General features: G+C 41.3%; 1 protein-coding gene across 2 annotated transcripts in view; it reads left to right on the top strand.

The window, feature by feature from the left end:
* The first annotated feature begins 1,287 nt into the window (after positions 1-1,287).
* Positions 1,288-16,587, top strand: part of TMEM218 (transmembrane protein 218) — a 41,423-nt gene continuing 26,123 nt past the window's right edge. Inside the window, exon 1 of one of the 2 annotated variants that reach the window (XM_049856725.1) lies at positions 1,288-1,366. The gene's annotated coding sequence lies outside the window, so the exon portion shown is untranslated. Of the gene's footprint in view, positions 1,367-1,404; positions 1,422-16,587 lie in introns of those variants that run through there. The other variant, XM_049856726.1, reaches the window with a different exon arrangement.

The following is a 16,587-nucleotide window of genomic DNA, read 5'->3' as shown; positions in this document are numbered from 1 at the left end:
GCTTAGTGGTTAAGTACTACGGCTGTTAACCAAAAGGTTGGCAGTTCTAATCCTCCAGGCGCTCCTTGGAAACTCTATGGGGCAGTTCTACTCTGTCCTATAGGGTCGCTATGAGTTGGAAATGACTGGACGGCAGTGGGTTTGGTTGTTTTGGGGTATTCCCAAAATCAGGGATTCAGTCACTGAATAGTTGGCTTCATGATATTTCAGAATTTTGTCTAAGGTCAAATATTCAAATACTGCAGGTGTCAACTTGGTATTGTTTTTTGTCTCTTCTCCCTTCCTGATACAGTAGTCGAGTATGCAGCTCCTTGGCCTGATTTATTGATCTTTTGGTCTAACAGGCCTCTGAACAAAATCATGGCAAATTCTGGTTTGCAGTTAGGTAAGACCAGTCTGCTAAATTCATGGACCAGCTCCAATTCCAGCTCCCTGGGGGTGTGGCTACAGATTGACTCCAGGCCTCTTGCCCAGTCTGTCCTGCGGATAGAATAATACTTAATCCTTACTTCAGTTTATGTCATAAGAATAACGTCAAATAAAATACGGTGAGATGAGGATAAATGCACTATGGTATTACAACTAGTGCTTCGAACTCGGTTCCTGCGAAGAGGGTTGTTCAAACCAAAAACCAAACCCAGTGCCGTCGAGTCGATTCCGACTCATAGCGACCCTACAGGACAGGGTAGAACTGCCCCAGAGTTTCCAAGGAGCGCCTGGAGGATTCGAACTGCCGACCCTTTGGTTAGCAGCCATAGCACTTAACCACTACACCACCAGGGTTTCCATGGAGGGTTGTTAGGGACTCCTGATGACTGGGCCTGCCCCCTTTTTGAAGCCTGATTTGACTTGCACAGAAAGTACCGTGTCTCACTCTCAGCCATTGGGTAGGTAACTGAAGAGTTTACAAGACTCGGAAACAGGCACCAATGTCTGGACTGCGGACCTCGAGATGGCCGGTGGACGGAGAGGAAGCTCTTTCCCTGTCCCTTCGACTTCACCACCAGGCACTGCCATCTCCATGGTAACGCCGGGGGAGGTGCGAGATGCCTTTCCCCTCCGCCCAACAACCCGCCCCCAGGCTAGACTGACCAATGATCGAGTGAGTTAGCAAGGGGCTAATATGATTGACGAGGGAGTGGGGCGCGGGGAAGCCCGCTACCGTCGCGGTCCAATTGAACCTGAGGCCGGGTCGTCATCGACCAATCAGCGGACGGAACGGACTGCGACGTGCCCGCCCATCACGCTTGGCGTTGCCTGGAGCCGAAGTGGGTGTAAGCTAATGAGGGGGAAGCTCGGCATTGAAAGAGCGGCGCTGATTAGCGAATCCGGATTGTTGTTGATGAAAGCCCACTTGTGATTCGCCGTAAGTAGAGGCAACCCCCCCCCCCCGTGGGCTGGAACAGACCTGACTGAAAAGCGTGAGTAGAGGTCCGGGGAGAAGGGAAGCCAGGTGATGGGGCGGAGGTAAAGATAGTGGGGCCGCTGGGGAGGGAGAAGGATGGCGGAGGGTCGGGCTGCCCAGGCTGGAAGAACTGTGGGCGGGTGGCTGTGCGCGGACCTCACAGACCAGCCTCACCACCTTACTATCGGCGGCCAATCAATACTTAACTGGAGGCAGGGAAGGAAAGACCGTTTTTTCCTGCTCTTAAGGAGGTCAGATGTCAGTGCCTGATTCAAACATCTTATAAGTGAAGGTCTAATCTTTATTCAGTTATTGGGTGAACATGCTGTAGATTAGACTTGGAATATTTCTTGTCGCCAGCTTGAATCCCCTGCATGGCTGGAGAGAGCGGCTAGTTAACTAGTATGTCCGCAGGCAGCTGCGCTAGGAGCCCCTGGTGATGTAGCTGAGAAAGACCGAGTCACTGCAGCGATTTCAAATCATAGAACCGCCCAGGAGAAGGGGTGCGAGAATGCGATCTGGCTTCACCCAAGACTCTTTGGTGAATTCAGGCCTAGCAGTCTCCCAGTTCCCCTTAAGTTGCTGTCCGACTCATGGTGACCCGTTGTATGCAGAGTAGAACTGCGCCATAGGGTTTTCAAGGCTGTGAGCAGTTCACTCCTTAACCACGTGTGCCACTCAGGGACTCCTCAGGTATTCGTTATGAGTATATCATATTGTATACACCCTTATCGATGGATATTTTTTTTCCTGATTTTTTGCTATTGTGAACAAAGCTGTAATGCACATCCTTGTACATGCCTCTCTGTGAAAGAGTTTTTCTAGAGCAGTAGTTCCCCAAGGGTGTGGTACTTCCCTTTGGGGGCATTTTAGAATTTATGAGGGCATGTTGTTGTTAGGTGCCATCGAGTCAGTCCCAACTCCTTGCAACCGTATGTAGAACAGAAGGAAACACTGCCCTGTCCTGCACCATCCTCATAATCGTGGTTATGCTTGAGCCCGTTGTTGCAGCCACTGTGTCAGTCCATTTCGTTGAGGGTCTTCCTCTGTTTTGCCGACCCTTGCTTTATCAAGCATGATATCCTTCTCCAGGGATTGATCTCCCCTGATAACATGTCCAAAGTATGAGACGTAGTCTCACCATCATTGCTTCTAAGGAGCATTCTGTCTGTACTTCTTCCAAGACAGATTTGTTCGATCTTTTAGCAGTTCCTTGTATATTCAATATTCTTCGCCAACACCATAATTCAAAGGCGTCAGTTCTTCTTTGGCCTTCCTTATGCTTTCACACGCATATGAGATAATAGAAAACACCATGATTTAGGTCAGACACACCTTGGTCTTCAAGGTGACATCTTTGCTTTTCAACACTTTAAAGAGGTCTGTTGCAGCAGATTTGCCCAATGCAATTGCATTGTTTGATTTCTTGTCTGCTGCTTCCATGGGTGTTGATTGCGGATCGAAGTAAAATCAAATTCGTCACAACTTCAATCTTTTCTCCTTCCTCATGATGTTGCTCATTGGTCTAGTTGTGAGGATTTTTATTTTCTTTGTTAAGGTATAATCCTCACTGAAGGCTGTAGTCCTTGATCTTCATCAATAAGTGCTTCAAGTCCTCTTCACTCTTAGCAAGCAAGGTTGTGTCGTCTGCATAACACAGGTTGTTCATGAGTCTCCCTCCAATTCTGATGCCCTGTTCTTCTTCATATAGTCCAGCTTCTGGGATTATTTGTCCAGCATACAGATCGAGTAAGTATGGTGAAAGGATACAACCCTGATGCACACCTTTCTTGGTTATAAACCGTGCGGTATCCCCTTGTTCTGTTCAAATGGCTGCCTCTTATATTATGAGGGCATATTTAGTTATTATTGTGATGGGAGGCATGACTGGGGTTGACACAGCAGGGCCTGGGGATGCTAGATGTTCTGCAATGCATGGGACAGTCCTTCACAATGAAGATTTATCCTGCATCCTGTATAACTTTTGAATATTCCACAGAATACTTGTTTAGGTGAAAAATCTGTTTATAATTCTCTGAGCCTAGATGTAACTCCATTTTCCGTATAAACAATGTATTTTGTTGTTGTTGTTGTTATAGTTTCATATAGTAGAACTTCCAGGAATACTACTGTATTCTAAATGAAGGGAAATTATACTTAGTTGTGGCTTGGAACTTTAAGAAGAGTTGTTCACCACTCTAGAAAATCATGTAACTAAAGGCAGCACAGCTCATGGTATTCAAGTTGCCAGTACAACACACCTTCATCAGTCTGCTTTTGCATTCATTGTGATCCTAAGTGTAGGTACAAACATCTAATTACTGTGCTTTATCATGTATTCTAGTGTAGTCAGTCTGAGCATTTGTATATTCAAACATATGCTATTTTATTATAAAATTATATATATATGTTACATAATAGATCTAGTTTTATTATTTTCCAATTTGATAATCCTTTGTTCCAACACCATCTGTGAAATCATTTACCCACTAAATCATAAAACTACATGTAAAGCTGTCATTTATAAAGTTCTTATAACTGCATGGATCTATGTCTGGGTCTGCTCTTCTATTCCACTGGTCTACTTGTCTGTGTGCCACTGTCACAGTGTTTTAGGTGCCTTGACTTTATGTAATGTGTCATGGTAACATGAAACCAGGTTTTCATCCTAGTTCTCAGAATTGTTTTGGCTATTTTGGGCCTTTAGGCCTACCATATGAAGTTAGGATCGTTTTCAAGTTCCACAAAAAATTATTTTGCAAATTTGGTTAGAATCTCATTGAATTTATACATCAATTTAAGGAAAATTGATATCTTTCAATTTTGAGCCATCCTATCGAGGAATGTGTTATTTCTCTGTTCAGATCTGGGTTATGTCTTCAGATTTTTAAAATAATCTGTCTTTGAATAAAGTTTTATAGTTTTGTCTATAAAAATCGTACATATCTTTTGTTGGATTTAGTCTTAGTTACACATATGCACATATCTTTTTATTACTGAAAATTTCAAATATATGCAAACGTATAGAAACTAGTGTAAATATACCCCCATGTACCCGTCACCCAGCTTCAACAATTAACTCATGGCCAGCTTTGTTCCATGTTAGTCCCCTTCACCTCCTCTCCCCCAGCTAATTTTGAAGTTCCTAGACATCACTTTTTTAAATCTAGAAACATCAGTATATATGTGTTCATATATGTATATGTCATAAAAAAATCTTTTAAAAATATAACCACAATACCATCACATTTAAAACTATATATTTTTCACTTAAAAATAAGCACTGATTTCCTGATACCATTAAGTGTCCAGATACTGTTGAAATTTCCCCAATAGACTCATAAAAGGTTTTTCGAGTTGGTTTATTTGAATCAGGACCCTAACAAGGTCCCTATATATTATATTTGGTTAATATATCTCTTAAGACTCTTTTTTATTTTTCAATTGAACTTTAGATGAAGGTTTATAGAACAAACTAGCTTCTCATTAAACAGAACACATATTGTTTTATGACATTGGCTAACAACCCCACGACATGTCAAAACTTTCCCTTCTCAAAAGACTCTTTTTTAAAATAAACTTTTTATTTTAAAAAAGAAAAGTACGCAAATCATAAGTGAACAGCTAGGTACGATTTAATGAAATGAACAAAACCATGTAATCAATATCCAGATCAAGAAATAGAATTTTATCAGCTCCCCAGAAACCTCCTTAATGCCCTCCAGTCACTATTTTCCATTGTGTGAGAGCCCCAAAATTGAGGTGCTTGACTATCAAAATGACTGACTCGGTCTGAGCCCCAGCTCCATTTTAAACCTGTATTTGTTTCCCCAGTAACCATTAACCTTAAAACAAACTTAATCATGCAACTAAGGAAATATTTTTCTCTGCAGTTAAGCTAAGGATGTGAGAAAAATGTCTCGGCACAAGTCCCTGATCAGAAATCTCCTGCGTGAGCAATTCTCAGGGAATGTTTGCTAAAGATACTATCTTAACAGAATGGTCTCAGAAAGAGTGTCTTGTAATTTCCCTGTGACCACTCTGTAAACCCCAGTTTAGTCACGTACTTCGGTAATTTAGAAGACTAACCAATCTAGGGAGCCCACATATATACTTTAGGCCAGTAATATTAACAGCCCCGCTTCGAGTTGTCCTGCCTCCTACTACCCTAATTTTATAACTTCCAGTCAGAAAATTGTACCTGAAGTTGCTGATTTAACCAAATAAATATGCCTTTCTAACTCCACTACCTCAGAGCATTTAGTTTCACTGTGGTGGACTAAGCATCCCTCTGGTTCAAACTGCCTTGAACCTTTAATAAATCTCTTTACTTTTATTTTAACAGAGTACGTGTTCTTACTCTAGGACATTTCTTGGTGCCAGATATGTGGGATTCGAAGGCAAATTATCTTTGGCGGCCCCTGGGACATCAAGGACGCAGAGTTTCAGTACAGGTGTGGGCCCCTTCAGCCCTTCTGTCTCAACAGAATCCCAGAAGTAGTCAGAGATAAATAGTCTCTCTAGTCGAGCTCCACTTCCTTGCACAGATGCTCTTTGAGATTTATTGTTGAATTTCTTTCCTTTTGTAGTTTCATTTTCAGTTCATACTCTGAATGTTTGGACGAGTTCGTTGCCAAATTGAATTTGGTGAGCCTGTTACTATGATTCTCCTGGGTCTTAGAAGCTGCAAGACAAAACTTGGGCACAGATGGATCAGTAAAAGCCGATGGGTGGTTACCAGCTGCAAAAGTGGTTAAAGACTCCCATGACAGGATAAGCCAGATCATGAACTGAGCAAGAATACTAGGCTACCTGCCGGCTGCAAGCCAAAGTTCACATACTGAAATTACATATTGGTTAAAGCAAAACGCTAGTCCCACCCTGCAGCAAACTCTTTCTAGAATCTTAAAGACTCTGGAAGAATCAAGGTCACAGCCCATTAAGTTCGAGCTCACTTGTCTTCTTTAGTGTACATTCAGGTTTCACCGCACATTCAGGTATCTGCACGTTCAGGCTTTGGTTCACATTCTGGTTTTATAGCACATGCAGCTCACTGTTTTAGTACGAAGGGGAATGCCAGTTCTGAGGAATTGATGGGACCACCTTCAGGCACTCCAGCCACCCACATGAACAAGCTCTTTGGTCCTTGCTCCTGCTTGTTTTTGGAGAGCCGGCATACTTTTACTAAAGACAGCTTAGAAAATCAGTGGCCGATATTGGGCTCTTTTGACCTGAACAAACTAGTTTTCTTGTGCAGTCAATTAGAAAAAAAGGGCTCCCAAATTTGACAACCACAATGGGATGCCTGTTTTTATTGGTATATGGAAGCCTCTAAAAGGCATCAAAAGTCAAATGGCCTCAATGCAAGACACTGTTTCCAAATTAACAAAGAGACAAAAAGAAATGGAATGTCAGCCACCTACTTTTGTTCCTCAGACCCTTAATCCCTCTGCTCCTCCGTGGGCTGGTTCTTCTTTATACCCATCTTTGTCTTCTTATTCTCCTACTAACACCCTTTCTGAATTCACTTTTTTCCTGAATAACCTTCTGAAAGGTTAAGAACTATCCCTGAGATGCCTCTCAAGCTCCATCCCACACCAAGGTCCAGAGTTAGCACTAGGGAAACTACCAGTGAACCTGGTGTGTCCTTTATTCCTTGGATTCACACTGAATTGCATAGCTTTGTTAAACATTTTCCACATTTGCATAAGGACCCTTATAAATTTGCTAAAGAATTTAAAATCCTTCTTGAAGCATACCAGCCTGGATTGCCAGACCTATATCAATTAGTCCATATGCTAATCAGCCCTGGCAATGCCCAATTCTGGTTAGAACATGCTGATAAAAAGATCCTCAAGCCAGTCTTGCCTTGGTGGTGTAGTGGTTAAGTGCAGTGGCTGCTAAGTGAAAGGTCAACAGTTCGAATCCACCAGGTGCTCCTTGGAAATTCTATGGGGCAGTTCTGCTCTGTCCTATAGGGTTGCTATGAGTTGCTATGACTACAGTTCCCTTACCAAAGTAAATTTAGTCCCTTTGGAAGTACTAAACCTGGCACTTGCCATTACTGTAAAAAACCTGGGCATTTTACGAAAGATTGCATAAAATTAAAAAAATAAGTTGAACAACCTGTCATCAGGTGGAACCAAATCTGAGCAGAAATGAAAAGGCTCCAAGGAAATGACAGAGACTTTAAATCCTCAAGGAGAAACAGTTTTGCAAGTAAATGGAGAACCTTGTAAATTTTTTATTGATAATGGCATTGCCCTATCAGCAGTAAATCCCTTATGTTTACAGGGCCTCTGCCCCGGAGTACCCAGAGTTCCAAAGTTGTGGGGGTAGCTAACCAAGTACATACCCTGGCTCATTCCCAACTAGTCCCTATTTCTTTGGGCTCTATTGAAGACATGCACTCATTTTTACTTAGCTCTAATACTCCACTTAATCTATGAGGTGAAATCTTCTATCTAAATGGAATTGCCATTTGCAATATACTGATAAAGGGGAGCTCTTACTGTATTTGCTAGGCACCCATAAGCAAACAGATTTTGAATCAGATAAGAAGGAGGCTTTTTGTTACCTGCAGGCACTTAACTGCCTCTGCAAGAATGCCATCTTTCTGCTGCTTCTCTTTTAGACTCTTTCCTCTGTACCAGAAATTTTATGGTCTTCTATCTCTACAGATGTTGACCGGGTACTATCAATAGACCCAAATAAGATCCAGATTGATACCTCTAAGCTGTTACCTAAAACTTCCTAATATCCTTTGAAATAAGAATCCAAAGAAGGGCTTGCCCCTATTATCCAAGATTTCCTTGCTAAAGGATTAATTATTCCTTGTACCACCCCTTGCAATACTCCTGTTTTCCCTGTTGAGAAACCAAATAACTGGGGCTGGAAGTTTGTACAGGACTTATGGGCCATCAATTGCATTGTTATTCCTAGATTTCCAATAGTTCCTAATCCTTACTTCTTTCTAATGTCCCTCCTGAGACCACTTATTTCACTGTAGTAGACCTCTGAAGTACTTTCTTTAGCATTCCTGTACACCCAGATAGCCAATATTTGTTTGCCTTCACTTGAGGAGATCAACAATATGCCTGGACTGTGAAGTTCTAAGGCTTCACCAAATCTCCTACCTATTTTTCTCGGATTTTGCATGCAGACTTGCAGCGCTTACAATTCACGCATGTGTCTATTGCAATATGTTGATGATCTGTTGATCTGCTCTAGTTCCCAACAAGCTTGTCTTCAAGACAGTATTCTTTTACTAAAATATTTGGCTAATGGTGAACACAAAGCCTCTAGGAAAAACTGCAGTTGGCTCAGCCATCTGTTAAATGTTTGGGACACATAATCTCAGCAAAAGAAATCACCATTGACCCCAAAAGCAAAGAGACCATCTTAGCTTTCCCTGTTCCTACCACCAAAAAACAATTGAGAAGGTTTTTAGGACTCAGCAGCTATAATAGGACTTGGACACCAAATTTTCTTTACCAGCACAGCCTTCATATCAATACTTAAAAAACTTCTGAAGTGGATTCTTTCCAGCTTTCAGAGGATGGCAAGGAAACTATACGGAAATTGAAAGGGTCTGTAGTAGATACTTTAGCTTTATGATTTCCTAATTATAATATGGATTTTTCGCTTTTTATACAAGAGGTATCCGGGAATGCCTTAGAAGTCCTCACACAGAAGTACGGAGGACAACAAAGGCCAGCTGGCTCTTACAGTTTACAACTAGACTCAGTTGTGGTAGGATACCCTTCTTGCCCTAGGGTGGTTGCTGCCACTGTTAGGCTAGCGCAAAAAACAGCAGACATAGTTTTAGGAAATTTTATTGGTGTTTATATACCTCATGCAGGTTCTTCCATTTTAAATTCAACATTGACCCAGTGTCTTTCAGCTAGCAAACTCACCTCATATGAAGTCCTCCTTCTGGCTGCTTCTAATATCCACTTGCACACTACAGTGTCATTAAACCTGTCTACTCTTTTTACCCACTCCAGACGACAGCAGTCACCCTCATGACTGCTTAGACTTAACTGAGCAGCTTTTGTCTCCTAGAAATAATTTAAAAGAAAATACTCTTGTTAACTCTGATTTGTTTTCTATTTGTGGTTGGGTCATATTTGAGACCTGCTTTAGTTTTTTTTTTTTTTTTTTTAGTTATCTAGTGCTGCTATAACAGAAATACCACAGGTGGATGGCTTTAACAAAGAGAAATTTATTCTCTCACAGTCTAGGAGGTTACAAGTCCAAATTCAGGGTGTCAGCTCCAGGGGAAGCCTTTCTCTCTTTTTCAGCTCTGGAGGAAGTCCCTTGTCCTCAGTCTTCCCCTGGTTGAGGAGCTTCTCAGGCGCAGGGACCCCGGGTCCAAAGGATGCAGTCTGCTCCCAGCGCTGCTTTCTTGGTGGTATGAGGTCCCCAACTCTCTGCTTGCTTCCCTTTTCCTTTTATCTCTTGAAGCCACACCCCAGAGAAACTCCCTTTACCTTGGATCAGGGAGGTGTCCTGAGTAAGGGTGGTGTTAAAATCCCACCCTAATCCTCTCAACATAAAATTACAAAATAGAGGACAGCCACACAATACTGGGTATCATGGCCTAACCAAATTGATATATACATTTTTGGGGGAACATAATTCAATCCATGACAAGACCCAACCCCAAAAGCTCTCATTATCAAGGAGGCTATGCCATTACCACTTCCATGGAAGTTTTAGAAAGCAGCACCCTTCCTGAAGTTACTTTGGCATGGATTCTGTATAGTTGATGATTTTGGTATGAAGCTCTTCTATTTCCCTTTGAGATTGCTGTTGTTAAAGTACAAGCTCATCAGACTAAGGGAATACTTCAAACAGAGGAGATTAAAGGAAACAATCTAGCTGATAAAACAGCTAAACAGATTGCCTCCCAAATCCTCCTAGCTCCCATGATGGCTAGAGGAAACTTCATGCATGACCATGCTAGCCCTGGAGAGCCAGGTCATAATGAAAGGAGGGAAATAAAAAGCATTCATGACATTTATCATGGAAGATTGTACTCTTAGTGAAGTTACCTTAGATGACCTTCTCAAAAGACAATAAATTGCCCCAATCACAGAAGTTGAGAAATGGAAATAATCAGGTTGTTTTTTTTGATACATCCACTAGATTACAGATATGACCTAAACAAAAACCTGTCCTTCCTAAATGTTCACATATCCTTATAGCTCTAGCTTTACACATAAACTTCCATGTAGGAGGGGACAAGCTGATTGAAACCTTAAATATTGGTGGGGAAAAATTTTTGAAACTGCTGAAAATGTTACTAGCCACTGTTCCCTTTGCCCTCTTTACAGCCCTAGGAAGCATCTCCAGATGTCTTCTGGGAAATACCCATTGCCCCCTGGACCTATGCTTGAATGGCAGTTAAACTTCATTCAGCTTCCACCTACAAATGAACATAAATATGTGCCAGTAATGATTTGTTTATTTTCACATTGGGTGGAAGCTTTTCCTTGCAAAACGCTACTGCCACTTTTGTGGCAAAGAAGCTTTTAGAGAATATCATCCCTATCTGGGGAGCCCTGAGAACTCCTTGCAGTGACCAGGCTACTCACCATACTGGGCAAGTGATCCAAGAAGTATGCAAGATTTTTCCAATTTATCAAAGACTGGCACTGCACATACCACCCACAATCTTTTGGATTAGTGTGAAGAACAAATGATGTAATTAAAGCACAAATAGCTAAACTTTGTGAGTCCTTGACCCTGACTTGGACTAAAGTCCTTCCTTTAGTCCTCCTAAATTTGAGATCTATTCCATTTGGAAAGTACAAACGCACTCCTTATGACAAAGTAACTGGCAGACCCGTATCCTTGCCATATGTGGTTTACAAGGAACCCAACTTAATCCAACAACATATACTTGAATATTGCCAAACCCTGATGTATTATTCAAAAACTTATTTCCCTGCAAAGAAACTATTAATAACGATGAAGCTAAATCTCATTTTTTATCCCAAATTTCCCCAGGTGATTTTGTCTATTGGGAAAGGCATTAACTAAAGAATTCCTTAGAACCTCACTGGAAAGGACTCTACTTAGTACTTCTCACCGACTCTTGAGTAGCCAAGTTAGAAGGTGTGAACTCTTGGGTTCACCTTTCATAGCTAAAGACAGCCAAGGAACCTGTGTGGACTTGTGTATCCACTGGGGACTTATGGATCACCTATAACTGCCCTGGTGGCTAGGAGCGGATGACTTCGGAAGCAGACAGCTCCTCCCAATATCACAGAATAAGACCGCATGCAAGGTTTTGATATTGTTGAACTTTGTTTAGTTTCAGTAATTGGTAAATCCAATTTATGATTCTAATCCTTACATTAGTAATCCTCATCACTGTCATATTTTTAATAGCCATATTGTGTTGTTTTAATTAGGAACCCACTCATATAGGCTGCTGAAGTCTTTGGACTTTGCTTTATAGTTTTTGCTATACTTTTTTTAAATTGCTTTATTACATTATTGTGGCATAATCCCCCATTTTAACATTTTGTTCTTCCCGTGCAAATAACTGAAGGAGGAATTTGTTTTATTGTAGCCATTATTTTTATGATAATTGCCTTATTATATTACTTCTGGTTAGTGTTCTTGCGTTATGAAGCTTTCCTCAAGTGTTCTCTTATTGTATACCGTGACTCTTGTTAACCCTTGGAAAGAAATGCTTTTGTTACAATACCTCAATCAGCAGCTAGCACTAGTAATCTGACTGATTGCTGGATTAGCCATCAAATCCCAAAAGCGGGACTTGACAATTCTGATCCATTGGCATTGCCCATCTTTAACTTTCATACCTAGTGCCATTGTTAATATCTATGCCATTCCCAAATGAGCCATTCATGTCAGGCTGTGGCATCTATCTAACTTCCTTACCTATCCTTTGTTGTTGTTATTATTAGGTGCTGTTGAGTCACTTCCAACTCATAGTGACCCTGTGTACAACAGAACAGAACTCTGCCGAGTCTGTGCCATCCTCACAGTCGTTGCTATGTTTGAGCTTGTTGTCGCAGCTACTGTGTTAATCCTTCTCCTTGAGGGTCTTCCTCTCTTTCACTGACCCTTTACCAAGTATGATGTCCTTCTCCAAGGACTGGTCCCTCCTGATAACATGTCCAAAGTACATGAGATGAAGCCTGGTCATCCTCTCTTAGAAAAGGAGCATGCTGGCTGACTTCTTCCAAGATAGATTTGCTTGTTTTTCCAGAAGTCCATGGTGTATTCAACATTCTTCACCAACACCATAATTCCAATGCATCAATTCTTCTTTGGTCTTCCTTATTCATTGTCCACCTTTCACATATACATGAGGCAATAGAAAATACCATGGCATGGGTCAGGGGCACCTTAGTCCTCAAAGTGTCATCTTTGCTTTTTAACACTTTAAAGAGAACTTTTGCAGCAGATTTGCCTAATGCAATGTGTCTTTTGATTTCTTGACTGCTGCTTCCCTGGGCGTTGATTGTGGGTCCAGGTAAAATGAAATCCTTGACAACTTCGGTCTTTTCTCTGTTTATCATGATATTGCTTATTGGTCCAGTTGTGAGGATTTTTGTTTTCTTTATGTTGAGGTGTAATCCATACTGAAGGCTGTAGTCTTTGTTCTTCATCACTAAGTGCTTCAACTCCTATTTGCTTTCAGTAAGCAAGGCTGTGTTATTTGCATATCACAGGTTGTTAATGATTCTACCTCCAATCCTGTTGCTGTGTTGTTCTTCATGTAGTCCAGTTTCTTGGATTATTTGCTCAGCATTGAATAAGTATGGTGAAAGGCTACAACCCTGACACACACCTTTCCTGTTTTTAAATCATGCAGTATTTCCTTGTTCTGTTTGAATGATTGTCTCTTGATCTATGTACAGGTTCCACATGAGCACAATTAAGTTTTCTGGGATTCCTCTTCTTCACAATGTTATCCAGAATTTGTTATGATCCACACAGTCGAATGCCTTTGCATAGTCAATAAGACACAAGTATAAAAATGATGTGGGGGTGGTGTCTGACCTCCTCTAACTTTACAAGGGGGAAGGAAAATCAAGATCAACAGCCCAAGGCTGATTCCTATGAGGCAGAGGTCAGACATGCCTCCTCTCTCCACCATCTTTAACAATTCTGACACCAACCGTCTCTCCCACAGCATTCTTTACTTATTGCAATAATTCATTGCAGTGGCCGTTCAGAACTCATAGACAATATTCACGATTATGGGGCTTATTAGGGAAGTAACAGGTTACAACTCACGTTCAGGAATGCTCAGGATACAATTCTTCCTTCAGGACACCCTCTTCTCAGCAGTGCCCTCTGGCCCTTGGCCTCTGCCCTCCTCAGGCAAGTGTCACAAAGCTCTGATAAGTGCCTGGAGGTAGCCCACTCCACCAGTAAGCATTTGCCTGAAGGCACTCAGCTCTAGTTCTGTGGATCAGCAAACCTAACTCCACCAAGGGCTCGGAGATACTCTACTCCACCAGCAAGGCTTCTGCACAAAGGCACTCAGCTTTCTTGCTCCATGGGCCAGGAAGCCCACTGTGCCATCTCCTGCTGGTCTCGCCTGGCACTGCTTTTTGCCATGTTCAGTGTTACAGCTCTCTCTCTCTTGGTCTCCTGGTTCCAGGAGCTTCTCAGTGCAGGGATCCCAGGTCCAGTGGACATTCTCTGCTCTTGGCTCCACTTCCCTGGTGGTGGTGGGGTACTCTCTGCTCTGGAATTGCCTCTCTTTTAAGCCTAGTGGGATGGCAAAACTGACCAATCTCCTTGGGGGGCCACAATTACCTCATTTGCACAGTGCCACCCAATCACTTCGGTGGGAGTTACAAGACCATGGCAAGAAAGGCCACACAAAAGTGATCCATCACACCATAATAGGTAATCATCTTTCTGGTATTCTCTGCTTTCAGCCAAGGTCCATCTGACATCAGCAGTGATATCCCTCATCCTATGAGCTCTTCTGAATCTGGCTTAAATTTCTTGTATTCCCTGTTGATGTACTGCTGAAACCATTTTTTAATTATCTTCAGCAAAATTTTATTTGCATGTGATATTAATGATATTGTTCGACAGTTTCTGTATTCACCTTTCTTTGGAATGGCAGAAATAGGGATATCTTCCAGTTGGTTAGCCAGGTAGCTATCTTCCAAATTTCTTAGCGTAGAGGAGTGAGCACTTCCAGCATTGCATCTGTTGGTGGAAATATCTCACTTGGTGTTCTGTCAATTCCTGTAGCCTTGTTTTCACCAATGCCTTCAGTGCAGCTTGAACTTCCTCCATCAGTACCATCAGTTCTTGATCATATGCTACCTCCTGGAATGGCTGAACATTGACCAATTCTTTTTGGTACCGTGACTCTGTGTATTCTTTTCACCTTCTTTTGATGCTTCCAGTGTCGTTCAATTATTTGCGCATAGAATCCTTCGATATTGCAACTGAGGCTTGAATTTTTTCTTCAGTTCTTTCAGCTTGAGAAATGTCAAACATGTTTTGCCGTTTTTGTTTTCTAACTCTAGGTCTTTGCACATTTCACTTTAATACTTTACTTTGTCTTCTCAAGCCACCCTTTGAAATCTTCTGTTCAGCTCTGTTACTTCATCATTTCTTCCTTTTGTTTTAGCTACTCCATGTTCAAAAACAAGTCTCAGAGTCTCTTCTGACATCCATTTTGGTCTTTTCTTTCTTTACTGTCTTTTATGACATTTTGATTTCTTCATATGTATTCTTTGATGTCATCAAACAACTCGCCTGGTCTTTGGTCAGTATGTCAAATCTAGTTTTGAGATGGTTTCTAAATACAGGTCGGATATACTCAACTTTGTGCTTTGGCTCTCATTAACTTGTCTTAATTTTCTTCAGCTTCAACTTGAACTTGCATATGAGGAATTCTTGGCCTGCTCTGCAGTCAGACCCTGGACTTTTTCTGACTGATAATATTGAGCTTTTCCATTGTCTCTTTGCACAGATATAGTTGATTTGATTCCTGTGTATTCCATCTAGTGAGGTCCATGTGTATAGTTGCCGTTTATATCGTTGAAAGAAGGTATTTGCAATGAAGAAGTGATTGGTCTTGCAAAATTCTATCATGAGATCTCCCACATAATATCTATCACCAAGGCCATATTTTCCAACTGCTGATCTTTCTTCTTTGTTTCAAACTTTCACATTTCAGTCACCAGTAATTATCAATGCATCTTGCTTGCATGTTTGATCAATTTCAGTTGGTAAAAATCTTCAATTTCTTTGTCTTTGGCATTAGTTGTTAGCGCATAAATTTGAATAATAGTCCTATTATTTTGTCTTCCTTGTAGGCATATATATATTATCCTATCACTGACAGCGTTGTACTTCAGGATAGATCTTGAAATGTTCTTTTTGAGGATGAATGCTACACCATTTCTCTGCAATTTGTCATTCCTGGCATAGTAGACCATATGACTGTCCAATTCAAAATGGCCAATACTAGTCAATTTCAGATCACTAATGCCTAGGATGTCTCTCTTCAAGCATTCTATTTCAATTTTGACAACTTCCAGTTTTCCTAGATTCATGCTTTATACATTCCACGTTCTGATTATTAATGGATGTTTGCAGCTGTTTCCTATCAGTTTGAGTTGTGCCACATCAGTAAATGAAGGTCCTGAAAGCTTGACTCCATCCATGTCATTAAGATCGACTCTGATGACATGAGGGGCTCATCTTCTGGCACTATATCAGACAATATTCTGCTCCTATTCTAAGGTTTTCACTGTACTTTTTTTTTTTTTAGACGTAGATCACCAGGTCCTTCTTCCTAGTCTGTTTTGGTCTGGAATTTCCACTGAAACCTGTCCACTGTGGTAACTCTGCTGGTATTTGAAATACATGCAAGCCACTGTAGCACAACAAACTGACAGATGAGCGGTGGACTTATCCTTTAGTGCCCTGCTTTTATCTCTCTCACATTTGGACATGCCCTAAAGTTACACTAATAGATGCCCTATTCCCTTTGTTGGCCATGACCAATATTATACAGCACTGTTATACTTTTGGAATGCTAACAATCAAGAAGCTCCAGTTTTTCTTCATCTTAAGAAAAATCAGAATTAGCAGGGCTGTCTATTTGCAATGACTCCTTTACTGGAAAAACGGCTTGAAAAACAAACCAGACTATCCCTTTT

This window comes from Elephas maximus, chromosome 17, assembly GCF_024166365.1.
Source record: "Elephas maximus indicus isolate mEleMax1 chromosome 17, mEleMax1 primary haplotype, whole genome shotgun sequence".
NCBI lineage: Eukaryota > Metazoa > Chordata > Mammalia > Proboscidea > Elephantidae > Elephas > Elephas maximus.
The sequence above is the reverse complement of the archived record's forward strand: the minus strand, read 5'-3'. Positions and strand labels throughout refer to the sequence as shown.